The 25,248-nt window shown below is 54.5% G+C and overlaps 43 non-coding genes across 43 annotated transcripts; 11 read left to right on the forward strand and 32 right to left on the reverse strand.

Moving 5' to 3' along the window:
• Positions 1-773: 773 nt before the first annotated feature.
• Trnam-cau (transfer RNA methionine (anticodon CAU)) lies at positions 774-846 on the reverse strand. Its single transcript has one exon. It is a non-coding gene; the product is annotated as a tRNA-Met (tRNA).
• Positions 847-7,405: 6,559 nt separating this feature from the next.
• Positions 7,406-7,477, forward strand: Trnag-ucc (transfer RNA glycine (anticodon UCC)). The gene has a single exon. It is a non-coding gene; the product is annotated as a tRNA-Gly (tRNA).
• Positions 7,478-8,069: 592 nt separating this feature from the next.
• Trnai-aau (transfer RNA isoleucine (anticodon AAU)) lies at positions 8,070-8,143 on the reverse strand. The gene has a single exon. It is a non-coding gene; the product is annotated as a tRNA-Ile (tRNA).
• A 183-nt stretch (positions 8,144-8,326) lies between these two features.
• Positions 8,327-8,398, reverse strand: Trnae-uuc (transfer RNA glutamic acid (anticodon UUC)). Its single transcript has one exon. It is a non-coding gene; the product is annotated as a tRNA-Glu (tRNA).
• Positions 8,399-8,698: 300 nt separating this feature from the next.
• On the reverse strand, positions 8,699-8,769 carry Trnag-gcc (transfer RNA glycine (anticodon GCC)). Its single transcript has one exon. It is a non-coding gene; the product is annotated as a tRNA-Gly (tRNA).
• Positions 8,770-9,109: 340 nt separating this feature from the next.
• Trnag-ucc (transfer RNA glycine (anticodon UCC)) lies at positions 9,110-9,181 on the forward strand. Its single transcript has one exon. It is a non-coding gene; the product is annotated as a tRNA-Gly (tRNA).
• A 592-nt stretch (positions 9,182-9,773) lies between these two features.
• On the reverse strand, positions 9,774-9,847 carry Trnai-aau (transfer RNA isoleucine (anticodon AAU)). The gene has a single exon. It is a non-coding gene; the product is annotated as a tRNA-Ile (tRNA).
• A 183-nt stretch (positions 9,848-10,030) lies between these two features.
• On the reverse strand, positions 10,031-10,102 carry Trnae-uuc (transfer RNA glutamic acid (anticodon UUC)). The gene has a single exon. It is a non-coding gene; the product is annotated as a tRNA-Glu (tRNA).
• A 300-nt stretch (positions 10,103-10,402) lies between these two features.
• Trnag-gcc (transfer RNA glycine (anticodon GCC)) lies at positions 10,403-10,473 on the reverse strand. Its single transcript has one exon. It is a non-coding gene; the product is annotated as a tRNA-Gly (tRNA).
• Positions 10,474-10,813: 340 nt separating this feature from the next.
• Trnag-ucc (transfer RNA glycine (anticodon UCC)) lies at positions 10,814-10,885 on the forward strand. Its single transcript has one exon. It is a non-coding gene; the product is annotated as a tRNA-Gly (tRNA).
• A 592-nt stretch (positions 10,886-11,477) lies between these two features.
• Trnai-aau (transfer RNA isoleucine (anticodon AAU)) lies at positions 11,478-11,551 on the reverse strand. Its single transcript has one exon. It is a non-coding gene; the product is annotated as a tRNA-Ile (tRNA).
• Positions 11,552-11,734: 183 nt separating this feature from the next.
• On the reverse strand, positions 11,735-11,806 carry Trnae-uuc (transfer RNA glutamic acid (anticodon UUC)). Its single transcript has one exon. It is a non-coding gene; the product is annotated as a tRNA-Glu (tRNA).
• A 300-nt stretch (positions 11,807-12,106) lies between these two features.
• On the reverse strand, positions 12,107-12,177 carry Trnag-gcc (transfer RNA glycine (anticodon GCC)). The gene has a single exon. It is a non-coding gene; the product is annotated as a tRNA-Gly (tRNA).
• A 340-nt stretch (positions 12,178-12,517) lies between these two features.
• On the forward strand, positions 12,518-12,589 carry Trnag-ucc (transfer RNA glycine (anticodon UCC)). Its single transcript has one exon. It is a non-coding gene; the product is annotated as a tRNA-Gly (tRNA).
• A 592-nt stretch (positions 12,590-13,181) lies between these two features.
• Positions 13,182-13,255, reverse strand: Trnai-aau (transfer RNA isoleucine (anticodon AAU)). The gene has a single exon. It is a non-coding gene; the product is annotated as a tRNA-Ile (tRNA).
• Positions 13,256-13,438: 183 nt separating this feature from the next.
• On the reverse strand, positions 13,439-13,510 carry Trnae-uuc (transfer RNA glutamic acid (anticodon UUC)). The gene has a single exon. It is a non-coding gene; the product is annotated as a tRNA-Glu (tRNA).
• A 299-nt stretch (positions 13,511-13,809) lies between these two features.
• On the reverse strand, positions 13,810-13,880 carry Trnag-gcc (transfer RNA glycine (anticodon GCC)). Its single transcript has one exon. It is a non-coding gene; the product is annotated as a tRNA-Gly (tRNA).
• A 340-nt stretch (positions 13,881-14,220) lies between these two features.
• On the forward strand, positions 14,221-14,292 carry Trnag-ucc (transfer RNA glycine (anticodon UCC)). The gene has a single exon. It is a non-coding gene; the product is annotated as a tRNA-Gly (tRNA).
• Positions 14,293-14,884: 592 nt separating this feature from the next.
• Trnai-aau (transfer RNA isoleucine (anticodon AAU)) lies at positions 14,885-14,958 on the reverse strand. The gene has a single exon. It is a non-coding gene; the product is annotated as a tRNA-Ile (tRNA).
• Positions 14,959-15,141: 183 nt separating this feature from the next.
• Positions 15,142-15,213, reverse strand: Trnae-uuc (transfer RNA glutamic acid (anticodon UUC)). The gene has a single exon. It is a non-coding gene; the product is annotated as a tRNA-Glu (tRNA).
• Positions 15,214-15,513: 300 nt separating this feature from the next.
• On the reverse strand, positions 15,514-15,584 carry Trnag-gcc (transfer RNA glycine (anticodon GCC)). Its single transcript has one exon. It is a non-coding gene; the product is annotated as a tRNA-Gly (tRNA).
• Positions 15,585-15,924: 340 nt separating this feature from the next.
• Positions 15,925-15,996, forward strand: Trnag-ucc (transfer RNA glycine (anticodon UCC)). Its single transcript has one exon. It is a non-coding gene; the product is annotated as a tRNA-Gly (tRNA).
• A 592-nt stretch (positions 15,997-16,588) lies between these two features.
• Positions 16,589-16,662, reverse strand: Trnai-aau (transfer RNA isoleucine (anticodon AAU)). The gene has a single exon. It is a non-coding gene; the product is annotated as a tRNA-Ile (tRNA).
• A 183-nt stretch (positions 16,663-16,845) lies between these two features.
• Positions 16,846-16,917, reverse strand: Trnae-uuc (transfer RNA glutamic acid (anticodon UUC)). Its single transcript has one exon. It is a non-coding gene; the product is annotated as a tRNA-Glu (tRNA).
• A 300-nt stretch (positions 16,918-17,217) lies between these two features.
• Trnag-gcc (transfer RNA glycine (anticodon GCC)) lies at positions 17,218-17,288 on the reverse strand. The gene has a single exon. It is a non-coding gene; the product is annotated as a tRNA-Gly (tRNA).
• A 340-nt stretch (positions 17,289-17,628) lies between these two features.
• Trnag-ucc (transfer RNA glycine (anticodon UCC)) lies at positions 17,629-17,700 on the forward strand. The gene has a single exon. It is a non-coding gene; the product is annotated as a tRNA-Gly (tRNA).
• Positions 17,701-18,292: 592 nt separating this feature from the next.
• Positions 18,293-18,366, reverse strand: Trnai-aau (transfer RNA isoleucine (anticodon AAU)). The gene has a single exon. It is a non-coding gene; the product is annotated as a tRNA-Ile (tRNA).
• Positions 18,367-18,549: 183 nt separating this feature from the next.
• Trnae-uuc (transfer RNA glutamic acid (anticodon UUC)) lies at positions 18,550-18,621 on the reverse strand. Its single transcript has one exon. It is a non-coding gene; the product is annotated as a tRNA-Glu (tRNA).
• Positions 18,622-18,920: 299 nt separating this feature from the next.
• Trnag-gcc (transfer RNA glycine (anticodon GCC)) lies at positions 18,921-18,991 on the reverse strand. The gene has a single exon. It is a non-coding gene; the product is annotated as a tRNA-Gly (tRNA).
• A 340-nt stretch (positions 18,992-19,331) lies between these two features.
• On the forward strand, positions 19,332-19,403 carry Trnag-ucc (transfer RNA glycine (anticodon UCC)). The gene has a single exon. It is a non-coding gene; the product is annotated as a tRNA-Gly (tRNA).
• A 592-nt stretch (positions 19,404-19,995) lies between these two features.
• Positions 19,996-20,069, reverse strand: Trnai-aau (transfer RNA isoleucine (anticodon AAU)). The gene has a single exon. It is a non-coding gene; the product is annotated as a tRNA-Ile (tRNA).
• Positions 20,070-20,252: 183 nt separating this feature from the next.
• Trnae-uuc (transfer RNA glutamic acid (anticodon UUC)) lies at positions 20,253-20,324 on the reverse strand. Its single transcript has one exon. It is a non-coding gene; the product is annotated as a tRNA-Glu (tRNA).
• A 300-nt stretch (positions 20,325-20,624) lies between these two features.
• Trnag-gcc (transfer RNA glycine (anticodon GCC)) lies at positions 20,625-20,695 on the reverse strand. Its single transcript has one exon. It is a non-coding gene; the product is annotated as a tRNA-Gly (tRNA).
• Positions 20,696-21,035: 340 nt separating this feature from the next.
• On the forward strand, positions 21,036-21,107 carry Trnag-ucc (transfer RNA glycine (anticodon UCC)). The gene has a single exon. It is a non-coding gene; the product is annotated as a tRNA-Gly (tRNA).
• A 592-nt stretch (positions 21,108-21,699) lies between these two features.
• On the reverse strand, positions 21,700-21,773 carry Trnai-aau (transfer RNA isoleucine (anticodon AAU)). Its single transcript has one exon. It is a non-coding gene; the product is annotated as a tRNA-Ile (tRNA).
• Positions 21,774-21,956: 183 nt separating this feature from the next.
• Positions 21,957-22,028, reverse strand: Trnae-uuc (transfer RNA glutamic acid (anticodon UUC)). Its single transcript has one exon. It is a non-coding gene; the product is annotated as a tRNA-Glu (tRNA).
• A 299-nt stretch (positions 22,029-22,327) lies between these two features.
• On the reverse strand, positions 22,328-22,398 carry Trnag-gcc (transfer RNA glycine (anticodon GCC)). The gene has a single exon. It is a non-coding gene; the product is annotated as a tRNA-Gly (tRNA).
• A 340-nt stretch (positions 22,399-22,738) lies between these two features.
• Positions 22,739-22,810, forward strand: Trnag-ucc (transfer RNA glycine (anticodon UCC)). The gene has a single exon. It is a non-coding gene; the product is annotated as a tRNA-Gly (tRNA).
• A 592-nt stretch (positions 22,811-23,402) lies between these two features.
• On the reverse strand, positions 23,403-23,476 carry Trnai-aau (transfer RNA isoleucine (anticodon AAU)). The gene has a single exon. It is a non-coding gene; the product is annotated as a tRNA-Ile (tRNA).
• A 183-nt stretch (positions 23,477-23,659) lies between these two features.
• Trnae-uuc (transfer RNA glutamic acid (anticodon UUC)) lies at positions 23,660-23,731 on the reverse strand. Its single transcript has one exon. It is a non-coding gene; the product is annotated as a tRNA-Glu (tRNA).
• Positions 23,732-24,029: 298 nt separating this feature from the next.
• On the reverse strand, positions 24,030-24,100 carry Trnag-gcc (transfer RNA glycine (anticodon GCC)). The gene has a single exon. It is a non-coding gene; the product is annotated as a tRNA-Gly (tRNA).
• A 340-nt stretch (positions 24,101-24,440) lies between these two features.
• Positions 24,441-24,512, forward strand: Trnag-ucc (transfer RNA glycine (anticodon UCC)). Its single transcript has one exon. It is a non-coding gene; the product is annotated as a tRNA-Gly (tRNA).
• A 592-nt stretch (positions 24,513-25,104) lies between these two features.
• Positions 25,105-25,178, reverse strand: Trnai-aau (transfer RNA isoleucine (anticodon AAU)). Its single transcript has one exon. It is a non-coding gene; the product is annotated as a tRNA-Ile (tRNA).
• Between the last annotated feature and the right edge of the window lie 70 nt (positions 25,179-25,248).

Raw genomic sequence — 25,248 nt, forward strand, 5'->3', positions numbered from 1 at the left:
CGGTTCTGACGGTCGCTTGGCGCATTTCGTGTCGAGTCCCGCGTCGGCGCCCTTCTCTCTTTGCGAGCGTCTTTGCGCATACTGACTGGCAAGGCGCGCACCTCAAAAGTCCCAGAGCAATGCTTTTGGCTTCTTGCTCTACTGGGAGAAGAGGAAATGTTGTGTCTAGACAAGACAGCCTAGACACAATGAGAGGAAGCCGAAAGGCACGCGCTTAAACTCACGCAGGCTGGCGTGAAGTCTGAAACAGGATACACAATGAATGCTATAAAGAAAAGTACGTAGCTTCTGGAATACTTAACTTTAATCCACATTTGTAGAACATCGCTGTTGATGATACATTAATAGAATCTCAATACAATTGAATACGGCGCCTTGCTAGGTCGTAGCAAATGTAGCTGAAGGATATGCTAACTATCGTCTCGGCAAATGAGAGCGTAATTCTCAGTGAACCATGGCTAGCAACGTCGGCTGTACAACTGGGGCGAGTGCTAGTACGTCTCTCTAGACCTGCCGTGTGATGGCGCTCGGTCTGCAATTACTGACAGTGGCGACACGCGGGTCCGTCGTATACTAGCGGACCGCGGCCGATTTAAAAGCTACCACCTAGCAAGTGTGGTGTCTGTCGGTGACACCACAGTAAAGGAAAGCTGTAAGTATCAATAACAGGCAGTAAACATTTTCTCGCTGAAGCGTTGAAACGTTGTGGATAACAAACAAGTAATAAGTTGGTGCCCTAGCAACAGCACCACCATCAGTCACAGAAAATTAAATGCCCCGGGTGAGAATCGAACTCACGACCTTAAGATTATGAGACTTCCGCGCTGCCTACTGCGCTACCGAGGCACGGGTGCACCGTTTGTCCTGGAAACTGGGTAAATGCCGTACCCAATACTAGACGTAGAGACACTGTACTTCCCGGATAACGTGTTCTGTTGCTACTCGTGCATTCTCGGCCCAGTTGATTGCGGTGTTGCTGCAGCTGTTGCAACGATAGGCAGCACTTCTTGTCGATAAAGTTCAGTGCCTCGGAGGCACCTGGACACAGCAACTTGTGAGGCCAGGCCGACACTAGTCTGTAGAACATCATGCGAGCGTCCTAGTGGGGACCCGCGAGTGCTGCGTTCTCGGTTCTTCTCAAGGGAATCCAGCTATATATTCTTGTGGATCGTGCATCTCAAGCGCGCAAGCCACACGGCAGCATTATCGCGGGAAAAGCAAAATGATGCATCGGCCGGGAATCGAACCCGGGCGGGCCGCCCGCGTGGCAGGCGAGCATTCTACCCGGAAATTATTAGAAGAATTCTACTTTTTTTTTTTTTTTGTTTTTTTTTTTTTTTTTTTGGAGGGGCCTCCCAACTCCCCTTATAGCCCTCCTTGGTCTCACCAAAATATGCCTTCTTCGGCGAGCTTCAACGCTATAGTTGCTGGACTGTCGAACTTCGTGGAACAGAGGGATAACTTAAAACAAAATCATCTTCTTCTCAGACGGTATGTTGTCTTCTTCCACAGAAAAATGAAGAACGAAAAGTAATTGTATCGCGGAATTCGTGGACGGTCTTCTTTCTTCCGCTGGTTCAGCTCTTCTGCTCGTATTTCAACTAAAATCAGATTCCGCTTAAAAGGAAAATCTTCTCCCTCTTGACGACCGTCAGTCACTCCGATGTAGCACAGAGTTGTTAAAAAACAGGTGTCAACGCTGCACAACTTCACAATTTGAGAGTTTATGTCGATGTGCGCATCACACGAACGAAATAGAAATCACCTAAAAGTAATAAAATGAAATCGCGACAGTCCGGGAACGGAAATTAAAAGACTGGAAAAACACTTCTGCAACTATGAATGTTCCACACAAACAGGCCGTATGTTCGAAAATACCCGTGAAGTCTTGTGAACAAAATAAAATTCCTCAAAATTAAAAGGACACTCCTCTCTCGGAGAGAAAACCAGAACGGCCCGTAGTGAGTTTGTGGCACAATCCACCAACCATAACACAAATAAAACAAGTAAAAGTAAGAAAAAAAGAAATAAAAAGTGGAACGCGTCAGCTCAGTAAATCTCAGTTCAAGGTGTTGTCCGCAGTTCCATTTCGTAGCCGTAATCCAAGGCCGCCTTCAAAAAATTTGCAAACGGTTCGCGAAATTGAACGCAATCCTTCAGTTTCATATACTGGGCCCACAAATAATCCAGGTATATCACAGTATCAGTGACGGCCATATCTATAAGGGCATAAATCGTATGCCCTAAGATCCACACAGTGGCATTATTCTTCGTCCGCGGGAAAGCTTTGAAGTTAGGCACTATCACACGACGAACAGTCACAAGGCGAGGAGGCGTTCTATTAATGTGAGTGACCATTCCTTGACACAGCCGCCATACCGTCGACACCGATGCACACTCAAAACGATGTTCCCGTGTGTCCACATCACCACATCTTCCACAGTTGGCAGAGGGAAGGAGATGAATGTCCGCAAGCCGCTGGTTCGTCGCTAGGGTGTTGTTGACGATCTTAAACCAGAGTGCACTCACGTCCGACGGCAGCACCGGGTTATTGATGTTGGCCCACACGTTCAACCATTCCACTGTGGGGTTCCGGAGCACCAGTTTATGACGCGGAGGTTGTCCAGTCAGGGCAACGTAGAGTCCGCGGGCGGTCCTGTGTCTGTCGGTAGCCGTTGACAGAACGTAGCTCCTCGTTAAAAAGTACTCCCGGATGTAGGACATCTTGTACGGGATGGCCGCGAGAGAGACGGGCGCCTCTTCAGAGTGTGGGCGGTAGAGCTCCAGGAGTGCCGCGGTGGTTCCTGCCGGGTTGTCGGTCTGCAGGGTGGCTGTCCGGTGGACGAGCAGCGCGGCGCACTTGCGTGGAACGTCGGTGAAACCGAGGCCGCCCAGCTGCCTGTCGAGGACACAGGTCGAAGCCTTGACTTTAAAAATTTCATGCCGCCACAGGAGCCAGTAGACTGCCTGCGAAATCGCCCTCCCGATGGGCTTCGGAACGCTAAGCAGTTGGGCGATGTACTACGCATTCGATAAGATGAATGTGTTAATGACAGCCACACGTTGATGTAAGTTGAGTCGGCGACCCGAGTGGCTGCGACATAAGGCCTTCACAGTGCCAAGAATTCGCCTCCAGTTTAAAACTCGCATTTTTTGTGGGCACTCTACAACGTCGAGTCCTAAAATTTTGTGGGTGCGCACAACACGGAACTAGTCCCGCTCAGCATACAGTCCTCGCCGACCCAGTGGTACCAACACAGTTTTCCGCGTATTCAGAACGGCACCAGAGGCACGTTCGTATAATATCAGAACATCGCGAACTCTGTCCTAGTCGTGTGCCCCCCCCCCCCCACGAAAAGCCCCACGTCGTCAGCATAGGGAGGGAGCACATTTGAGAGAGACGTGACCGCTGGACACCTTCAATGATTCGACCGACTGCGCGAATAAACGGGTCGAGCGCAATGACAAATAGGAGCATTGATAAAGGAGAGCCCTGTCTGACAGATCTTGTAATAGGAATTGGCGGCGACTGCCAACCATTGATTACAATGACTGACGTCGCGGACGTTAAAAGATTCCGTAAAAATGGTTCAAATGGCTCTGAGCACTATGGGACTCAACATCTTAGATCATAAGTCCCCTATAACTTAGAACTACTTAAACCTAACTAACCTAAGGACATCACACACACCCATGCCCGAGGCAGGATTCGAACCTGCGACCGTAGCAGCGCCAGAACCGGTAGACCACCGCGGCCGGCGATTCCGTAAAGCCTCGAGAAAGTGGCCGCCGAACCCCAGTTTTGTCATGACGGACAGAAGGTAATCGTGCCCGATACGGTCGAATGCATTGCCAAAGTCGACGGAGAGAATGCCAGCGGACAGGTCATTAATTGCCGCGTACGCGACCACGTCTCGATATGAAGCCACAGTGTGAAAAATGCTACGACGTTGCACACCACACGACTGGAAGGGACTGATGACCTTGTCCATGACCACATTGAGTTTCGTCGCGAGGCATCGTGCCGCCAGTTTATAATCTGCATTTAAAAGTGTGATAGGGCGTAACGCCTCAACACGGCATGCTGTCGGTGACTTGGGAATTAATACAATACGCCCTTCAACGAACTTCGAAGGGACAGCAGCACCACGAACAATTTCATTTATCATGATCGTCAATGTCTCACCGAAAATATCCCAATAAGCCAGGTAGAATTCGATGGGAAGACCATCCGGCCCTGGAGACTTCCCCCGACGACACGAACGCAACACGTCTTTCACATCGTCCTCTGACATCTCATCCAGTGACTGTCGGTCAGAGTCGGAGATGACAGTATCCAATTCATCTAACAGAAACGAAAGTGCTATATCGTCAACAGCAGTCTGTCCGAACAACTTCTTAAAATAGTCGGAGACGTGGGGAACGATCTCATGCTTCGCCGTAAGACGAGCACCAGTGTCCGTGATAAGAGCGGTAATGACTTTCCTCCGCGCCAACCGTTTCTCGCGTGCCAGGTGGTAAAGCGTTGGCACCTCTTCAAGCGTTTCACACAGCGGACGGCTCCGGATCAGAAGTCCTTTCGCCTTTTGGAGTTGAAGATGGAGTATCTTAGTTTTAAGTCTATTTAAACGTGCGCGTAAGTTTTGGCCCGGCGCCACGGGTGCATCAAGCGCATCTTGGAGGCACTGCTGATAAAAGGCAATGGTGCGCCTCTCCCAAAACGACACCTCCCTAGCATACCGCATCGCAACACTGCGCAACTGCGGCTTGGCTAAGTCGGTCCACCATTGTAAGACCGTGGCATAACTGCCCCGTTTTTCAGAACAAAGCTGCCACACGTTCTGAATCTCGCAACGTAAACCGGCGGCAGAGAGATGACGGGTATTGAGTTTCCAAGCACGGGAAGGTGGCGCCTGCCGATTGGCCAATAATTGCACTTTACACACAACGCCGCAGCGATCACTAAAAGCGACGGGACATACCGCTACTCTCTGAAGATAGGTTTGAAGAGGCCGCGACACATAAATTCGATCGATTCTGCTGGCACCGTTCTGATAGAAATGTGTGTACTGCGTTGTGGCAGGATAAAAATGACGCCAAACATCGATCAAATCGTTGGTCACAGTTAGTTGAGAAAGTTCTGGGCACATTGTAGCCGTTGGAAATTGATCGGCTGCGGCAGTAACACAGTTAAAGTCACCGCCGACTACTACATTGCGGGTCGACGCAAAGAACGGAACCACATCTTGATTAAAAAACACAGATCGAGCACGTTTGTGATCAGTGCCACTCGGCGCATATATATTATTAAATGTGACATCCTGGATCGTATATGTAAGTAGGCGTCCATTCGGTAAAAATTGAACGTCCGTTGGTTGCAATACAGTTTTATAAAGGATAGCGGTGCCACAAGTACCTTCAACATTAATGTTATAGATGACATCGTAGCCAGGAACGTTACTGAATCGCTTAACAGTGACTTCTTGAAGCAATGCAACGTCATAGCCTCCCAAAGTTATAAAGTCAATAAAACATGCTATCTTGTGCGCAGCTACAATGCGATTTACATTGAGTGATAAAACTGAGAAAAGCTTTAGATGTTGATGTGCGGCGGCCATTTAAAACACAGACACACAAGTAGTAACAAGAAAAATGAAAAACGGAAGCTTCAGATGCTGCGGCTCAAGAACACCAATAAAACTGTCAAGCAGCGCTGCAATGCATTACGTAACTCGTGGACAATACAGTGTAGAAAATAACTTTCATCGTGCAGGAACAGCATAACATAACATGTCAGGTAAACTGGGCACGAATTGCAGCAGGTTCGCCTAAAAGCCGCTAATGGGATCCAGGGTCGTCCTCCTCCTGCTTCCACCAGGGCGTCTCCGCTGGTCGGTCGGTCTGTTGGGCGCGACCGCCAGCGGTGCCTGTGGACGTCGCCTCGTCCGCCTGTGTCGGGGCTGCACCGGCGGCCGACGTCACCGAATGCCGGCGTGTGCGCTGCGGCAGCTGCTCGCTACTGTGCTCGCTTTTGCGCTTCGCAGCATTCGCACCCTGTTCGCGTGCCGTATTTAAGAACACCTTGAGATGTGCAGTTTGTTCCCTTATACGCTCCTGGCGCCCATTGCTGGCACAGGGAGGGGGGCACGATGTCTGAGCCTCACTCTCACTGCCACTCTCTGATACAGGGGTGCACGGTAACTCATCGGACTGCTGGCTCCTAGTACCCTTATTTTTATTCTTCTTTGCACGACCTTTCCTCGGTGCGAGGGGAACCTCTTCAGGCGGGGGAGGTGGTGGTAAGGAGGTGTCCATCACTTCCGAAATAGCAACTGGTGCACTATCCGAAACATCTGGGACCTCCCTAGCAACCGAATCCGATTCTGCCACAGCCGAGGCCAAAATAGGAGCGTCCTCCATTCGATCCTGTGGTGCGTCGAGAATAACATTTACCTCACTTGGTAAGTCCTCAGCACGAATGGGGTCGGCGGGTTGGGGCCTGGATACTGTGCCCGCAACCACGTCACTCATTAGTGGCACAAAGTGGCCGCCAGTAGCCGCAGCGTCACTACATGGGAGCTGCACGGGTCGTCTACGGGGACAATCAATACGTAAATGCTCAGTGGAATGACAAATTGAGCACGTGGGAGGCTGGCCAATATAAGTCACTTGAGCTCTACAGCCCGCAATCATAACGTAGGATGGAATGTGTTTCTTTAAGTCAATGCGCACACTTCGGACGCCGCTATTAACCTGATATCGGTACGCACTAGACCACTTTTCGTTAGTTATCGACAAGACCACGCCGTACTGAGTTAGAGCACGTGCAATCAAATCATTTCCACATTCAGGAGGCACATTAAATACTCGAACCGTTCTAACACCATAACCTGAGGGCACAATTTGCACCTCACTGACTGTTCCATTGACATGTCTAAATTTACGCACGCCGCCAAATTTTTCAAGAAATTTTTCACAAATGTCGCCGGAAAAGAACTTCAAAAATAGCGAATATTGAACGAAATTCAATTGAAACGTGTCCACTAGATCTTCAGGGATTTTCAAATCTTCGAATAAAAATTCGTGGATTTCAAAAGCGGTGGGCCGCAAAGCATCTCTGTCAAACGCAAACTGTGCAGTGTTCGCCCTAGTAATTGTCGACATGGTACTCACGTTGAAGGAACTTGAACGCGTGGACCGCGAAACACTCGCTGAGCGCCGCCCCGCGATGTAAACAAGCCGCAACCGCTCCGCTGCTCCGCGCGATGTGCATGGATACGCCGTCCGAATGCATCCGCATGTGCTCCCCTAGCCTACCTCGTAATGCGCCTAGGGCTACGATCACCATCGGCCGCTGCCGACTGGCGGGAAGCCGTCACAGCGCGGCGTGGGGGCGCCGGGTTGTGCGGTGGTGGTGTAATGGTCAGCATAGTTGCCTTCCAAGCAGTTGATCCGGGTTCGATTCCCGGCCACCGCAGCAGGCTTTTAATTTTGCGTATGAGTACTTTCGCCACGCGCCGTTAAATTAATGTTTTTTCTCCCTCTTACTCGCTACAGACCAGCCTACAGTATGTCTCGACTTGTCTCGACTTTGCTCAGCTGACGCGAGAGCTGACGCTCTCCAGTCGGCCTATATCAACACGACAAGCACGAGAAACGACTGAGAGAGGCAAGGAGAGGCGAGGCGCTGGACACACAGCACGCCGCTTCATTACACGGTGGCGTCTCCCTGACTGAATCGGGCTGCAGCTGCGAAAAGAAAGGAGAAAGAAAAATAGGAAGCAAAATTGCCAACAGTACCCTGTGTTCCCATGCGGTCACCCGCCCAAGCAGTGACAAGGGCCAAAGTTGTTACACGTCGGCAATCGGACATTTTCTTTCATTTTCTCTTTGCCGTATGAGAACCAGCGTATTCAACATAGTGTGGCCATTGCCGAGCGGACGCTGTAGCGCTTCCCGACAAGTCGGGTTCGGATCCTCTGTCAACGTCCACGCAGGGCGATGATCTTTTGGTCATCACACTCGCCAGCTGAAATCGGCGCTGCCCTTTCGTAGTAGTAAAAGCGTACTGGCCCGTGGGGGGATCGAACCCACGACCTTCGCGTTATTAGCACGACGCTCTAACCAACTGAGCTAACGGGCCTCGACGCGGACGGTTGCTCAGCCCTACGCTGGAAACACGTGGCATGAAGCCACACGCCACTTCTAGGGTCACCGTGTGTCTGCTCCGCTCGTCCATGTTCTGCTGGCGGTCATGAAACAGTAGCTGTATTGCGAGCAGCACGCACAGCTGAAACTTGAGACGATTCGTGTGGAAAAAATTCCGTTCCGGTACCGGGAATCGAACCAGGGCCTCCTGGGTGAAAGCCAGGTATCCTAGCCACTAGACCACACCGGATTTGGGCGTTCGTTCGACGGATCGGATGGTCTCTCGCACATTTCGTGCCGAGTCCCGCGTCGGCACCCTTCTCTCTTTGCGAGCGTCTTTGCGCATACAGACTGGCAAGGCGCGCACCTCAAAAGTCTCAGAGCAATGCTTTTGGCTTCTTGCTCTACTGGGAGAAGAGGAAAAGGAAAGCTGTGGGGAACCGCGCGTGCTGCGTTCTCGGTTCTTCTCAAGGGAATCCCGCTATACATTCTTGTGGATCGTGCATCTCAAGCGCGCAAGTCACACGGCACCGCGGGAAAAGCAAAATGATGCATCGGCCGGGAATCGAACCCGGGCCGCCCGCGTGGCAGGCGAGCATTCTACCACTGAACCACCGATGCTGAGGCCAGTAGCAATCTTACGCTGCTTCCCGAGCAGGTGTCTCGAGATAAAGTGGGACTGCCGTCAAGCGCCGTAGCATTCTGTCGAGAAAATGCTGCAGACGCTGAATCCTGCACTGTACTGCCTAAAAATGCCGCCAGAAGGCGGTCCTCTGCGTCTTCTTGCGTCGCCGGCGCCGACGCTTGCCAAAGGGTGCGAAATGTGCATGGATACGCCGTCCGAATGCATCCGCATGTGCTCCCCTAGCCTACCTCGTAATGCGCCTAGGGCTACGATCACCATCGGCCGCTGCCGACTGGCGGGAAGCCGTCACAGCGCGGCGTGGGGGCGCCGGGTTGTGCGGTGGTGGTGTAATGGTCAGCATAGTTGCCTTCCAAGCAGTTGATCTGGGTTCGATTCCCGGCCACCGCAGCAGGCTTTTAATTTTGCGTATGAGTACTTTCGCCACGCGCCGTCAAATTAATGTTTTTTCTCCCTCTTACTCGCTACAGACCAGCCTACAGTATGTCTCGACTTGTCTCGACTTTGCTCAGCTGACGCGAGAGCTGACGCTCTCCAGTCGGCCTATATCAACACGACAAGCACGAGAAACGACTGAGAGAGGCAAGGAGAGGCGAGGCGCTGGACACACAGCACGCCGCTTCATTACACGGTGGCGTCTCCCTGACTGAATCGGGCTGCAGCTGCGAAAAGAAAGGAGAAAGAAAAATAGGAAGCAAAATTGCCAACAGTACCCTGTGTTCCCATGCGGTCACCCGCCCAAGCAGTGACAAGGGCCAAAGTTGTTACACGTCGGCAATCGGACATTTTCTTTCATTTTCTCTTTGCCGTATGAGAACCAGCGTATTCAACATAGTGTGGCCATTGCCGAGCGGACGCTGTAGCGCTTCCCGACAAGTCGGGTTCGGATCCTCTGTCAACGTCCACGCAGGGCGATGATCTTTTGGTCATCACACTCGCCAGCTGAAATCGGCGCTGCCCTTTCGTAGTAGTAAAAGCGTACTGGCCCGTAGGGGGATCGAACCCACGACCTTCGCGATATTAGCACGACGCTCTAACCAACTGAGCTAACGGGCCTCGACGCGGACGGTTGCTCAGCCCTACGCTGGAAACACGTGGCATGAAGCCACACGCCACTTCTAGGGTCACCGTGTGTCTGCTCCGCTCGTCCATGTTCTGCTGGCGGTCATGAAACAGTAGCTGTATTGCGAGCAGCACGCACAGCTGAAACTTGAGACGATTCGTGTGGAAAAAATTCCGTTCCGGTACCGGGAATCGAACCAGGGCCTCCTGGGTGAAAGCCAGGTATCCTAGCCACTAGACCACACCGGATTTGGGCGTTCGTTCGACGGATCGGATGGTCTCTCGCACATTTCGTGCCGAGTCCCGCGTCGGCACCCTTCTCTCTTTGCGAGCGTCTTTGCGCATACAGACTGGCAAGGCGCGCACCTCAAAAGTCTCAGAGCAATGCTTTTGGCTTCTTGGTCTACTGGGAGAAGAGGAAAAGGAAAGCTGTGGGGAACCGCGCGTGCTGCGTTCTCGGTTCTTCTCAAGGGAATCCCGCTATACATTCTTGTGGATCGTGCATCTCAAGCGCGCAAGTCACACGGCACCGCGGGAAAAGCAAAATGATGCATCGGCCGGGAATCGAACCCGGGCCGCCCGCGTGGCAGGCGAGCATTCTACCACTGAACCACCGATGCTGAGGCCAGTAGCAATCTTACGCTGCTTCCCGAGCAGGTGTCTCGAGATAAAGTGGGACTGCCGTCAAGCGCCGTAGCATTCTGTCGAGAAAATGCTGCAGACGCTGAATCCTGCACTGTACTGCCTAAAAATGCCGCCAGAAGGCGGTCCTCTGCGTCTTCTTGCGTCGCCGGCGCCGACGCTTGCCAAAGGGTGCGAAATGTGCATGGATACGCCGTCCGAATGCATCCGCATGTGCTCCCCTAGCCTACCTCGTAATGCGCCTAGGGCTACGATCACCATCGGCCGCTGCCGACTGGCGGGAAGCCGTCACAGCGCGGCGTGGGGGCGCCGGGTTGTGCGGTGGTGGTGTAATGGTCAGCATAGTTGCCTTCCAAGCAGTTGATCTGGGTTCGATTCCCGGCCACCGCAGCAGGCTTTTAATTTTGCGTATGAGTACTTTCGCCACGCGCCGTCAAATTAATGTTTTTTCTCCCTCTTACTCGCTACAGACCAGCCTACAGTATGTCTCGACTTGTCTCGACTTTGCTCAGCTGACGCGAGAGCTGACGCTCTCCAGTCGGCCTATATCAACACGACAAGCACGAGAAACGACTGAGAGAGGCAAGGAGAGGCGAGGCGCTGGACACACAGCACGCCGCTTCATTACACGGTGGCGTCTCCCTGACTGAATCGGGCTGCAGCTGCGAAAAGAAAGGAGAAAGAAAAATAGGAAGCAAAATTGCCAACAGTACCCTGTGTTCCCATGCGGTCACCCGCCCAAGCAGTGACAAGGGCCAAAGTTGTTACACGTCGGCAATCGGACATTTTCTTTCATTTTCTCTTTGCCGTATGAGAACCAGCGTATTCAACATAGTGTGGCCATTGCCGAGCGGACGCTGTAGCGCTTCCCGACAAGTCGGGTTCGGATCCTCTGTCAACGTCCACGCAGGGCGATGATCTTTTGGTCATCACACTCGCCAGCTGAAATCGGCGCTGCCCTTTCGTAGTAGTAAAAGCGTACTGGCCCGTGGGGGGATCGAACCCACGACCTTCGCGATATTAGCACGACGCTCTAACCAACTGAGCTAACGGGCCTCGACGCGGACGGTTGCTCAGCCCTACGCTGGAAACACGTGGCATGAAGCCACACGCCACTTCTAGGGTCACCGTGTGTCTGCTCCGCTCGTCCATGTTCTGCTGGCGGTCATGAAACAGTAGCTGTATTGCGAGCAGCACGCACAGCTGAAACTTGAGACGATTCGTGTGGAAAAAATTCCGTTCCGGTACCGGGAATCGAACCAGGGCCTCCTGGGTGAAAGCCAGGTATCCTAGCCACTAGACCACACCGGATTTGGGCGTTCGTTCGACGGATCGGATGGTCTCTCGCACATTTCGTGCCGAGTCCCGCGTCGGCACCCTTCTCTCTTTGCGAGCGTCTTTGCGCATACAGACTGGCAAGGCGCGCACCTCAAAAGTCTCAGAGCAATGCTTTTGGCTTCTTGGTCTACTGGGAGAAGAGGAAAAGGAAAGCTGTGGGGAACCGCGCGTGCTGCGTTCTCGGTTCTTCTCAAGGGAATCCCGCTATACATTCTTGTGGATCGTGCATCTCAAGCGCGCAAGTCACACGGCACCGCGGGAAAAGCAAAATGATGCATCGGCCGGGAATCGAACCCGGGCCGCCCGCGTGGCAGGCGAGCATTCTACCACTGAACCACCGATGCTGAGGCCAGTAGCAATCTTACGCTGCTTCCCGAGCAGGTGTCTCGAGATAAAGTGGGACTGCCGTCAAGCGCCGTAGCATTCTGTCGAGAAAATGCTGCAGACGCTGAATCCTGCACTGTACTGCCTAAAAATGCCGCCAGAAGGCGGTCCTCTGCGTCTTCTTGCGTCGCCGGCGCCGACGCTTGCCAAAGGGTGCGAAATGTGCATGGATACGCCGTCCGAATGCATCCGCATGTGCTCCCCTAGCCTACCTCGTAATGCGCCTAGGGCTACGATCACCATCGGCCGCTGCCGACTGGCGGGAAGCCGTCACAGCGCGGCGTGGGGGCGCCGGGTTGTGCGGTGGTGGTGTAATGGTCAGCATAGTTGCCTTCCAAGCAGTTGATCTGGGTTCGATTCCCGGCCACCGCAGCAGGCTTTTAATTTTGCGTATGAGTACTTTCGCCACGCGCCGTCAAATTAATGTTTTTTCTCCCTCTTACTCGCTACAGACCAGCCTACAGTATGTCTCGACTTGTCTCGACTTTGCTCAGCTGACGCGAGAGCTGACGCTCTCCAGTCGGCCTATATCAACACGACAAGCACGAGAAACGACTGAGAGAGGCAAGGAGAGGCGAGGCGCTGGACACACAGCACGCCGCTTCATTACACGGTGGCGTCTCCCTGACTGAATCGGGCTGCAGCTGCGAAAAGAAAGGAGAAAGAAAAATAGGAAGCAAAATTGCCAACAGTACCCTGTGTTCCCATGCGGTCACCCGCCCAAGCAGTGACAAGGGCCAAAGTTGTTACACGTCGGCAATCGGACATTTTCTTTCATTTTCTCTTTGCCGTATGAGAACCAGCGTATTCAACATAGTGTGGCCATTGCCGAGCGGACGCTGTAGCGCTTCCCGACAAGTTGGGTTCGGATCCTCTGTCAACGTCCACGCAGGGCGATGATCTTTTGGTCATCACACTCGCCAGCTGAAATCGGCGCTGCCCTTTCGTAGTAGTAAAAGCGTACTGGCCCGTGGGGGGATCGAACCCACGACCTTCGCGTTATTAGCACGACGCTCTAACCAACTGAGCTAACGGGCCTCGACGCGGACGGTTGCTCAGCCCTACGCTGGAAACACGTGGCATGAAGCCACACGCCACTTCTAGGGTCACCGTGTGTCTGCTCCGCTCGTCCATGTTCTGCTGGCGGTCATGAAACAGTAGCTGTATTGCGAGCAGCACGCACAGCTGAAACTTGAGACGATTCGTGTGGAAAAAATTCCGTTCCGGTACCGGGAATCGAACCAGGGCCTCCTGGGTGAAAGCCAGGTATCTTAGCCACTAGACCACACCGGATTTGGGCGTCGTTCGACGGATCGGATGGTCTCTCGCACATTTCGTGCCGAGTCCCGCGTCGGCACCCTTCTCTCTTTGCGAGCGTCTTTGCGCATACAGACTGGCAAGGCGCGCACCTCAAAAGTCTCAGAGCAATGCTTTTGGCTTCTTGCTCTACTGGGAGAAGAGGAAAAGGAAAGCTGTGGGGAACCGCGCGTGCTGCGTTCTCGGTTCTTCTCAAGGGAATCCCGCTATACATTCTTGTGGATCGTGCATCTCAAGCGCGCAAGTCACACGGCACCGCGGGAAAAGCAAAATGATGCATCGGCCGGGAATCGAACCCGGGCCGCCCGCGTGGCAGGCGAGCATTCTACCACTGAACCACCGATGCTGAGGCCAGTAGCAATCTTACGCTGCTTCCCGAGCAGGTGTCTCGAGATAAAGTGGGACTGCCGTCAAGCGCCGTAGCATTCTGTCGAGAAAATGCTGCAGACGCTGAATCCTGCACTGTACTGCCTAAAAATGCCGCCAGAAGGCGGTCCTCTGCGTCTTCTTGCGTCGCCGGCGCCGACGCTTGCCAAAGGGTGCGAAATGTGCATGGATACGCCGTCCGAATGCATCCGCATGTGCTCCCCTAGCCTACCTCGTAATGCGCCTAGGGCTACGATCACCATCGGCCGCTGCCGACTGGCGGGAAGCCGTCACAGCGCGGCGTGGGGGCGCCGGGTTGTGCGGTGGTGGTGTAATGGTCAGCATAGTTGCCTTCCAAGCAGTTGATCTGGGTTCGATTCCCGGCCACCGCAGCAGGCTTTTAATTTTGCGTATGAGTACTTTCGCCACGCGCCGTCAAATTAATGTTTTTTCTCCCTCTTACTCGCTACAGACCAGCCTACAGTATGTCTCGACTTGTCTCGACTTTGCTCAGCTGACGCGAGAGCTGACGCTCTCCAGTCGGCCTATATCAACACGACAAGCACGAGAAACGACTGAGAGAGGCAAGGAGAGGCGAGGCGCTGGACACACAGCACGCCGCTTCATTACACGGTGGCGTCTCCCTGACTGAATCGGGCTGCAGCTGCGAAAAGAAAGGAGAAAGAAAAATAGGAAGCAAAATTGCCAACAGTACCCTGTGTTCCCATGCGGTCACCCGCCCAAGCAGTGACAAGGGCCAAAGTTGTTACACGTCGGCAATCGGACATTTTCTTTCATTTTCTCTTTGCCGTATGAGAACCAGCGTATTCAACATAGTGTGGCCATTGCCGAGCGGACGCTGTAGCGCTTCCCGACAAGTCGGGTTCGGATCCTCTGTCAACGTCCACGCAGGGCGATGATCTTTTGGTCATCACACTCGCCAGCTGAAATCGGCGCTGCCCTTTCGTAGTAGTAAAAGCGTACTGGCCCGTGGGGGGATCGAACCCACGACCTTCGCGATATTAGCACGACGCTCTAACCAACTGAGCTAACGGGCCTCGACGCGGACGGTTGCTCAGCCCTACGCTGGAAACACGTGGCATGAAGCCACACGCCACTTCTAGGGTCACCGTGTGTCTGCTCCGCTCGTCCATGTTCTGCTGGCGGTCATGAAACAGTAGCTGTATTGCGAGCAGCACGCACAGCTGAAACTTGAGACGATTCGTGTGGAAAAAATTCCGTTCCGGTACCGGGAATCGAACCAGGGCCTCCTGGGTGAAAGCCAGGTATCCTAGCCACTAGACCACACCGGATTTGGGCGTTCGTTCGACGGATCGGATGGTCTCTCGCACATTTCGTGCCGAGTCCCGCGTCGGCACCCTTCTCTCTTTGCGAGCGTCTTTGCGCATACAGACTGGCAAGGCGCGCACCTCAAAAGTCTCAGAGCAATGCTTTTGGCTTCTTGGTCTACTGGGAGAAGAGGAAAAGGAAAGCTGTGGGGAACCGCGCGTGCTGCGTTCTCGGTTCTTCTCAAGGGAATCCCGCTATACATTCTTGTGGATCGTGCATCTCAAGCGCGCAAGTCACACGGCACCGCGGGAAAAGCAAAATGATGCATCGGCCGGGAATCGAACCCGGGCCGCCCGCGTGGCAGGCGAGCATTCTACCACTGAACCACCGATGCTGAGGCCAGTAGCAATCTTACGCTGCTTCCCGAGCAGGTGTCTCGAGATAAAGTGGGACTGCCGTCAAGCGCCGTAGCATTCTGTCGAGAAAATGCTGCAGACGCTGAATCCTGCACTGTACTGCCTAAAAATGCCGCCAGAAGGCGGTCCTCTGCGTCTTCTTGCGTCGCCGGCGCCGACGCTTGCCAAAGGGTGCGAAATGTGCATGGATACGCCGTCCGAATGCATCCGCATGTGCTCCCCTAGCCTACCTCGTAATGCGCCTAGGGCTACGATCACCATCGGCCGCTGCCGACTGGCGGGAAGCCGTCACAGCGCGGCGTGGGGGCGCCGGGTTGTGCGGTGGTGGTGTAATGGTCAGCATAGTTGCCTTCCAAGCAGTTGATCTGGGTTCGATTCCCGGCCACCGCAGCAGGCTTTTAATTTTGCGTATGAGTACTTTCGCCACGCGCCGTCAAATTAATGTTTTTTCTCCCTCTTACTCGCTACAGACCAGCCTACAGTATGTCTCGACTTGTCTCGACTTTGCTCAGCTGACGCGAGAGCTGACGCTCTCCAGTCGGCCTATATCAACACGACAAGCACGAGAAACGACTGAGAGAGGCAAGGAGAGGCGAGGCGCTGGACACACAGCACGCCGCTTCATTACACGGTGGCGTCTCCCTGACTGAATCGGGCTGCAGCTGCGAAAAGAAAGGAGAAAGAAAAATAGGAAGCAAAATTGCCAACAGTACCCTGTGTTCCCATGCGGTCACCCGCCCAAGCAGTGACAAGGGCCAAAGTTGTTACACGTCGGCAATCGGACATTTTCTTTCATTTTCTCTTTGCCGTATGAGAACCAGCGTATTCAACATAGTGTGGCCATTGCCGAGCGGACGCTGTAGCGCTTCCCGACAAGTCGGGTTCGGATCCTCTGTCAACGTCCACGCAGGGCGATGATCTTTTGGTCATCACACTCGCCAGCTGAAATCGGCGCTGCCCTTTCGTAGTAGTAAAAGCGTACTGGCCCGTGGGGGGATCGAACCCACGACCTTCGCGATATTAGCACGACGCTCTAACCAACTGAGCTAACGGGCCTCGACGCGGACGGTTGCTCAGCCCTACGCTGGAAACACGTGGCATGAAGCCACACGCCACTTCTAGGGTCACCGTGTGTCTGCTCCGCTCGTCCATGTTCTGCTGGCGGTCATGAAACAGTAGCTGTATTGCGAGCAGCACGCACAGCTGAAACTTGAGACGATTCGTGTGGAAAAAATTCCGTTCCGGTACCGGGAATCGAACCAGGGCCTCCTGGGTGAAAGCCAGGTATCCTAGCCACTAGACCACACCGGATTTGGGCGTTCGTTCGACGGATCGGATGGTCTCTCGCACATTTCGTGCCGAGTCCCGCGTCGGCACCCTTCTCTCTTTGCGAGCGTCTTTGCGCATACAGACTGGCAAGGCGCGCACCTCAAAAGTCTCAGAGCAATGCTTTTGGCTTCTTGGTCTACTGGGAGAAGAGGAAAAGGAAAGCTGTGGGGAACCGCGCGTGCTGCGTTCTCGGTTCTTCTCAAGGGAATCCCGCTATACATTCTTGTGGATCGTGCATCTCAAGCGCGCAAGTCACACGGCACCGCGGGAAAAGCAAAATGATGCATCGGCCGGGAATCGAACCCGGGCCGCCCGCGTGGCAGGCGAGCATTCTACCACTGAACCACCGATGCTGAGGCCAGTAGCAATCTTACGCTGCTTCCCGAGCAGGTGTCTCGAGATAAAGTGGGACTGCCGTCAAGCGCCGTAGCATTCTGTCGAGAAAATGCTGCAGACGCTGAATCCTGCACTGTACTGCCTAAAAATGCCGCCAGAAGGCGGTCCTCTGCGTCTTCTTGCGTCGCCGGCGCCGACGCTTGCCAAAGGGTGCGAAATGTGCATGGATACGCCGTCCGAATGCATCCGCATGTGCTCCCCTAGCCTACCTCGTAATGCGCCTAGGGCTACGATCACCATCGGCCGCTGCCGACTGGCGGGAAGCCGTCACAGCGCGGCGTGGGGGCGCCGGGTTGTGCGGTGGTGGTGTAATGGTCAGCATAGTTGCCTTCCAAGCAGTTGATCTGGGTTCGATTCCCGGCCACCGCAGCAGGCTTTTAATTTTGCGTATGAGTACTTTCGCCACGCGCCGTCAAATTAATGTTTTTTCTCCCTCTTACTCGCTACAGACCAGCCTACAGTATGTCTCGACTTGTCTCGACTTTGCTCAGCTGACGCGAGAGCTGACGCTCTCCAGTCGGCCTATATCAACACGACAAGCACGAGAAACGACTGAGAGAGGCAAGGAGAGGCGAGGCGCTGGACACACAGCACGCCGCTTCATTACACGGTGGCGTCTCCCTGACTGAATCGGGCTGCAGCTGCGAAAAGAAAGGAGAAAGAAAAATAGGAAGCAAAATTGCCAACAGTACCCTGTGTTCCCATGCGGTCACCCGCCCAAGCAGTGACAAGGGCCAAAGTTGTTACACGTCGGCAATCGGACATTTTCTTTCATTTTCTCTTTGCCGTATGAGAACCAGCGTATTCAACATAGTGTGGCCATTGCCGAGCGGACGCTGTAGCGCTTCCCGACAAGTCGGGTTCGGATCCTCTGTCAACGTCCACGCAGGGCGATGATCTTTTGGTCATCACACTCGCCAGCTGAAATCGGCGCTGCCCTTTCGTAGTAGTAAAAGCGTACTGGCCCGTGGGGGGATCGAACCCACGACCTTCGCGTTATTAGCACGACGCTCTAACCAACTGAGCTAACGGGCCTCGACGCGGACGGTTGCTCAGCCCTACGCTGGAAACACGTGGCATGAAGCCACACGCCACTTCTAGGGTCACCGTGTGTCTGCTCCGCTCGTCCATGTTCTGCTGGCGGTCATGAAACAGTAGCTGTATTGCGAGCAGCACGCACAGCTGAAACTTGAGACGATTCGTGTGGAAAAAATTCCGTTCCGGTACCGGGAATCGAACCAGGGCCTCCTGGGTGAAAGCCAGGTATCTTAGCCACTAGACCACACCGGATTTGGGCGTCGTTCGACGGATCGGATGGTCTCTCGCACATTTCGTGCCGAGTCCCGCGTCGGCACCCTTCTCTCTTTGCGAGCGTCTTTGCGCATACAGACTGGCAAGGCGCGCACCTCAAAAGTCTCAGAGCAATGCTTTTGGCTTCTTGCTCTACTGGGAGAAGAGGAAAAGGAAAGCTGTGGGGAACCGCGCGTGCTGCGTTCTCGGTTCTTCTCAAGGGAATCCCGCTATACATTCTTGTGGATCGTGCATCTCAAGCGCGCAAGTCACACGGCACCGCGGGAAAAGCAAAATGATGCATCGGCCGGGAATCGAACCCGGGCCGCCCGCGTGGCAGGCGAGCATTCTACCACTGAACCACCGATGCTGAGGCCAGTAGCAATCTTACGCTGCTTCCCGAGCAGGTGTCTCGAGATAAAGTGGGACTGCCGTCAAGCGCCGTAGCATTCTGTCGAGAAAATGCTGCAGACGCTGAATCCTGCACTGTACTGCCTAAAAATGCCGCCAGAAGGCGGTCCTCTGCGTCTTCTTGCGTCGCCGGCGCCGACGCTTGCCAAAGGGTGCGAAATGTGCATGGATACGCCGTCCGAATGCATCCGCATGTGCTCCCCTAGCCTACCTCGTAATGCGCCTAGGGCTACGATCACCATCGGCCGCTGCCGACTGGCGGGAAGCCGTCACAGCGCGGCGTGGGGGCGCCGGGTTGTGCGGTGGTGGTGTAATGGTCAGCATAGTTGCCTTCCAAGCAGTTGATCTGGGTTCGATTCCCGGCCACCGCAACAGGCTTTTAATTTTGCGTATGAGTACTTTCGCCACGCGCCGTCAAATTAATGTTTTTTCTCCCTCTTACTCGCTACAGACCAGCCTACAGTATGTCTCGACTTGTCTCGACTTTGCTCAGCTGACGCGAGAGCTGACGCTCTCCAGTCGGCCTATATCAACACGACAAGCACGAGAAACGACTGAGAGAGGCAAGGAGAGGCGAGGCGCTGGACACACAGCACGCCGCTTCATTACACGGTGGCGTCTCCCTGACTGAATCGGGCTGCAGCTGCGAAAAGAAAGGAGAAAGAAAAATAGGAAGCAAAATTGCCAACAGTACCCTGTGTTCCCATGCGGTCACCCGCCCAAGCAGTGACAAGGGCCAAAGTTGTTACACGTCGGCAATCGGACATTTTCTTTCATTTTCTCTTTGCCGTATGAGAACCAGCGTATTCAACATAGTGTGGCCATTGCCGAGCGGACGCTGTAGCGCTTCCCGACAAGTCGGGTTCGGATCCTCTGTCAACGTCCACGCAGGGCGATGATCTTTTGGTCATCACACTCGCCAGCTGAAATCGGCGCTGCCCTTTCGTAGTAGTAAAAGCGTACTGGCCCGTGGGGGGATCGAACCCACGACCTTCGCGATATTAGCACGACGCTCTAACCAACTGAGCTAACGGGCCTCGACGCGGACGGTTGCTCAGCCCTACGCTGGAAACACGTGGCATGAAGCCACACGCCACTTCTAGGGTCACCGTGTGTCTGCTCCGCTCGTCCATGTTCTGCTGGCGGTCATGAAACAGTAGCTGTATTGCGAGCAGCACGCACAGCTGAAACTTGAGACGATTCGTGTGGAAAAAATTCCGTTCCGGTACCGGGAATCGAACCAGGGCCTCCTGGGTGAAAGCCAGGTATCCTAGCCACTAGACCACACCGGATTTGGGCGTTCGTTCGACGGATCGGATGGTCTCTCGCACATTTCGTGCCGAGTCCCGCGTCGGCACCCTTCTCTCTTTGCGAGCGTCTTTGCGCATACAGACTGGCAAGGCGCGCACCTCAAAAGTCTCAGAGCAATGCTTTTGGCTTCTTGGTCTACTGGGAGAAGAGGAAAAGGAAAGCTGTGGGGAACCGCGCGTGCTGCGTTCTCGGTTCTTCTCAAGGGAATCCCGCTATACATTCTTGTGGATCGTGCATCTCAAGCGCGCAAGTCACACGGCACCGCGGGAAAAGCAAAATGATGCATCGGCCGGGAATCGAACCCGGGCCGCCCGCGTGGCAGGCGAGCATTCTACCACTGAACCACCGATGCTGAGGCCAGTAGCAATCTTACGCTGCTTCCCGAGCAGGTGTCTCGAGATAAAGTGGGACTGCCGTCAAGCGCCGTAGCATTCTGTCGAGAAAATGCTGCAGACGCTGAATCCTGCACTGTACTGCCTAAAAATGCCGCCAGAAGGCGGTCCTCTGCGTCTTCTTGCGTCGCCGGCGCCGACGCTTGCCAAAGGGTGCGAAATGTGCATGGATACGCCGTCCGAATGCATCCGCATGTGCTCCCCTAGCCTACCTCGTAATGCGCCTAGGGCTACGATCACCATCGGCCGCTGCCGACTGGCGGGAAGCCGTCACAGCGCGGCGTGGGGGCGCCGGGTTGTGCGGTGGTGGTGTAATGGTCAGCATAGTTGCCTTCCAAGCAGTTGATCTGGGTTCGATTCCCGGCCACCGCAGCAGGCTTTTAATTTTGCGTATGAGTACTTTCGCCACGCGCCGTCAAATTAATGTTTTTTCTCCCTCTTACTCGCTACAGACCAGCCTACAGTATGTCTCGACTTGTCTCGACTTTGCTCAGCTGACGCGAGAGCTGACGCTCTCCAGTCGGCCTATATCAACACGACAAGCACGAGAAACGACTGAGAGAGGCAAGGAGAGGCGAGGCGCTGGACACACAGCACGCCGCTTCATTACACGGTGGCGTCTCCCTGACTGAATCGGGCTGCAGCTGCGAAAAGAAAGGAGAAAGAAAAATAGGAAGCAAAATTGCCAACAGTACCCTGTGTTCCCATGCGGTCACCCGCCCAAGCAGTGACAAGGGCCAAAGTTGTTACACGTCGGCAATCGGACATTTTCTTTCATTTTCTCTTTGCCGTATGAGAACCAGCGTATTCAACATAGTGTGGCCATTGCCGAGCGGACGCTGTAGCGCTTCCCGACAAGTCGGGTTCGGATCCTCTGTCAACGTCCACGCAGGGCGATGATCTTTTGGTCATCACACTCGCCAGCTGAAATCGGCGCTGCCCTTTCGTAGTAGTAAAAGCGTACTGGCCCGTGGGGGGATCGAACCCACGACCTTCGCGTTATTAGCACGACGCTCTAACCAACTGAGCTAACGGGCCTCGACGCGGACGGTTGCTCAGCCCTACGCTGGAAACACGTGGCATGAAGCCACACGCCACTTCTAGGGTCACCGTGTGTCTGCTCCGCTCGTCCATGTTCTGCTGGCGGTCATGAAACAGTAGCTGTATTGCGAGCAGCACGCACAGCTGAAACTTGAGACGATTCGTGTGGAAAAAATTCCGTTCCGGTACCGGGAATCGAACCAGGGCCTCCTGGGTGAAAGCCAGGTATCTTAGCCACTAGACCACACCGGATTTGGGCGTCGTTCGACGGATCGGATGGTCTCTCGCACATTTCGTGCCGAGTCCCGCGTCGGCACCCTTCTCTCTTTGCGAGCGTCTTTGCGCATACAGACTGGCAAGGCGCGCACCTCAAAAGTCTCAGAGCAATGCTTTTGGCTTCTTGCTCTACTGGGAGAAGAGGAAAAGGAAAGCTGTGGGGAACCGCGCGTGCTGCGTTCTCGGTTCTTCTCAAGGGAATCCCGCTATACATTCTTGTGGATCGTGCATCTCAAGCGCGCAAGTCACACGGCACCGCGGGAAAAGCAAAATGATGCATCGGCCGGGAATCGAACCCGGGCCGCCCGCGTGGCAGGCGAGCATTCTACCACTGAACCACCGATGCTGAGGCCAGTAGCAATCTTACGCTGCTTCCCGAGCAGGTGTCTCGAGATAAAGTGGGACTGCCGTCAAGCGCCGTAGCATTCTGTCGAGAAAATGCTGCAGACGCTGAATCCTGCACTGTACTGCCTAAAAATGCCGCCAGAAGGCGGTCCTCTGCGTCTTCTTGCGTCGCCGGCGCCGACGCTTGCCAAAGGGTGCGAAATGTGCATGGATACGCCGTCCGAATGCATCCGCATGTGCTCCCCTAGCCTACCTCGTAATGCGCCTAGGGCTACGATCACCATCGGCCGCTGCCGACTGGCGGGAAGCCGTCACAGCGCGGCGTGGGGGCGCCGGGTTGTGCGGTGGTGGTGTAATGGTCAGCATAGTTGCCTTCCAAGCAGTTGATCTGGGTTCGATTCCCGGCCACCGCAGCAGGCTTTTAATTTTGCGTATGAGTACTTTCGCCACGCGCCGTCAAATTAATGTTTTTTCTCCCTCTTACTCGCTACAGACCAGCCTACAGTATGTCTCGACTTGTCTCGACTTTGCTCAGCTGACGCGAGAGCTGACGCTCTCCAGTCGGCCTATATCAACACGACAAGCACGAGAAACGACTGAGAGAGGCAAGGAGAGGCGAGGCGCTGGACACACAGCACGCCGCTTCATTACACGGTGGCGTCTCCCTGACTGAATCGGGCTGCAGCTGCGAAAAGAAAGGAGAAAGAAAAATAGGAAGCAAAATTGCCAACAGTACCCTGTGTTCCCATGCGGTCACCCGCCCAAGCAGTGACAAGGGCCAAAGTTGTTACACGTCGGCAATCGGACATTTTCTTTCATTTTCTCTTTGCCGTATGAGAACCAGCGTATTCAACATAGTGTGGCCATTGCCGAGCGGACGCTGTAGCGCTTCCCGACAAGTCGGGTTCGGATCCTCTGTCAACGTCCACGCAGGGCGATGATCTTTTGGTCATCACACTCGCCAGCTGAAATCGGCGCTGCCCTTTCGTAGTAGTAAAAGCGTACTGGCCCGTGGGGGGATCGAACCCACGACCTTCGCGATATTAGCACGACGCTCTAACCAACTGAGCTAACGGGCCTCGACGCGGACGGTTGCTCAGCCCTACGCTGGAAACACGTGGCATGAAGCCACACGCCACTTCTAGGGTCACCGTGTGTCTGCTCCGCTCGTCCATGTTCTGCTGGCGGTCATGAAACAGTAGCTGTATTGCGAGCAGCACGCACAGCTGAAACTTGAGACGATTCGTGTGGAAAAAATTCCGTTCCGGTACCGGGAATCGAACCAGGGCCTCCTGGGTGAAAGCCAGGTATCCTAGCCACTAGACCACACCGGATTTGGGCGTTCGTTCGACGGATCGGATGGTCTCTCGCACATTTCGTGCCGAGTCCCGCGTCGGCACCCTTCTCTCTTTGCGAGTCTTTGCGCATACAGACTGGCAAGGCGCGCACCTCAAAAGTCTCAGAGCAATGCTTTTGGCTTCTTGCTCTACTGGGAGAAGAGGAAAAGGAAAGCTGTGGGGAACCGCGCGTGCTGCGTTCTCGGTTCTTCTCAAGGGAATCCCGCTATACATTCTTGTGGATCGTGCATCTCAAGCGCGCAAGTCACACGGCACCGCGGGAAAAGCAAAATGATGCATCGGCCGGGAATCGAACCCGGGCCGCCCGCGTGGCAGGCGAGCATTCTACCACTGAACCACCGATGCTGAGGCCAGTAGCAATCTTACGCTGCTTCCCGAGCAGGTGTCTCGAGATAAAGTGGGACTGCCGTCAAGCGCCGTAGCATTCTGTCGAGAAAATGCTGCAGACGCTGAATCCTGCACTGTACTGCCTAAAAATGCCGCCAGAAGACGGTCCTCTGCGTCTTCTTGCGTCGCCGGCGCCGACGCTTGCCAAAGGGTGCGAAATGTGCATGGATACGCCGTCCGAATGCATCCGCATGTGCTCCCCTAGCCTACCTCGTAATGCGCCTAGGGCTACGATCACCATCGGCCGCTGCCGACTGGCGGGAAGCCGTCACAGCGCGGCGTGGGGGCGCCGGGTTGTGCGGTGGTGGTGTAATGGTCAGCATAGTTGCCTTCCAAGCAGTTGATCCGGGTTCGATTCCCGGCCACCGCAGCAGGCTTTTAATTTTGCGTATGAGTACTTTCGCCACGCGCCGTTAAATTAATGTTTTTTCTCCCTCTTACTCGCTACAGACCAGCCTACAGTATGTCTCGACTTGTCTCGACTTTGCTCAGCTGACGCGAGAGCTGACGCTCTCCAGTCGGCCTATATCAACACGACAAGCACGAGAAACGACTGAGAGAGGCAAGGAGAGGCGAGGCGCTGGACACACAGCACGCCGCTTCATTACACGGTGGCGTCTCCCTGACTGAATCGGGCTGCAGCTGCGAAAAGAAAGGAGAAAGAAAAATAGGAAGCAAAATTGCCAACAGTACCCTGTGTTCCCATGCGGTCACCCGCCCAAGCAGTGACAAGGGCCAAAGTTGTTACACGTCGGCAATCGGACATTTTCTTTCATTTTCTCTTTGCCGTATGAGAACCAGCGTATTCAACATAGTGTGGCCATTGCCGAGCGGACGCTGTAGCGCTTCCCGACAAGTCGGGTTCGGATCCTCTGTCAACGTCCACGCAGGGCGATGATCTTTTGGTCATCACACTCGCCAGCTGAAATCGGCGCTGCCCTTTCGTAGTAGTAAAAGCGTACTGGCCCGTGGGGGGATCGAACCCACGACCTTCGCGTTATTAGCACGACGCTCTAACCAACTGAGCTAACGGGCCTCGACGCGGACGGTTGCTCAGCCCTACGCTGGAAACACGTGGCATGAAGCCACACGCCACTTCTAGGGTC

Source organism: Schistocerca cancellata, chromosome 2, assembly GCF_023864275.1.
Source record: "Schistocerca cancellata isolate TAMUIC-IGC-003103 chromosome 2, iqSchCanc2.1, whole genome shotgun sequence".
In the NCBI taxonomy this organism is placed as follows: domain Eukaryota; kingdom Metazoa; phylum Arthropoda; class Insecta; order Orthoptera; family Acrididae; genus Schistocerca; species Schistocerca cancellata.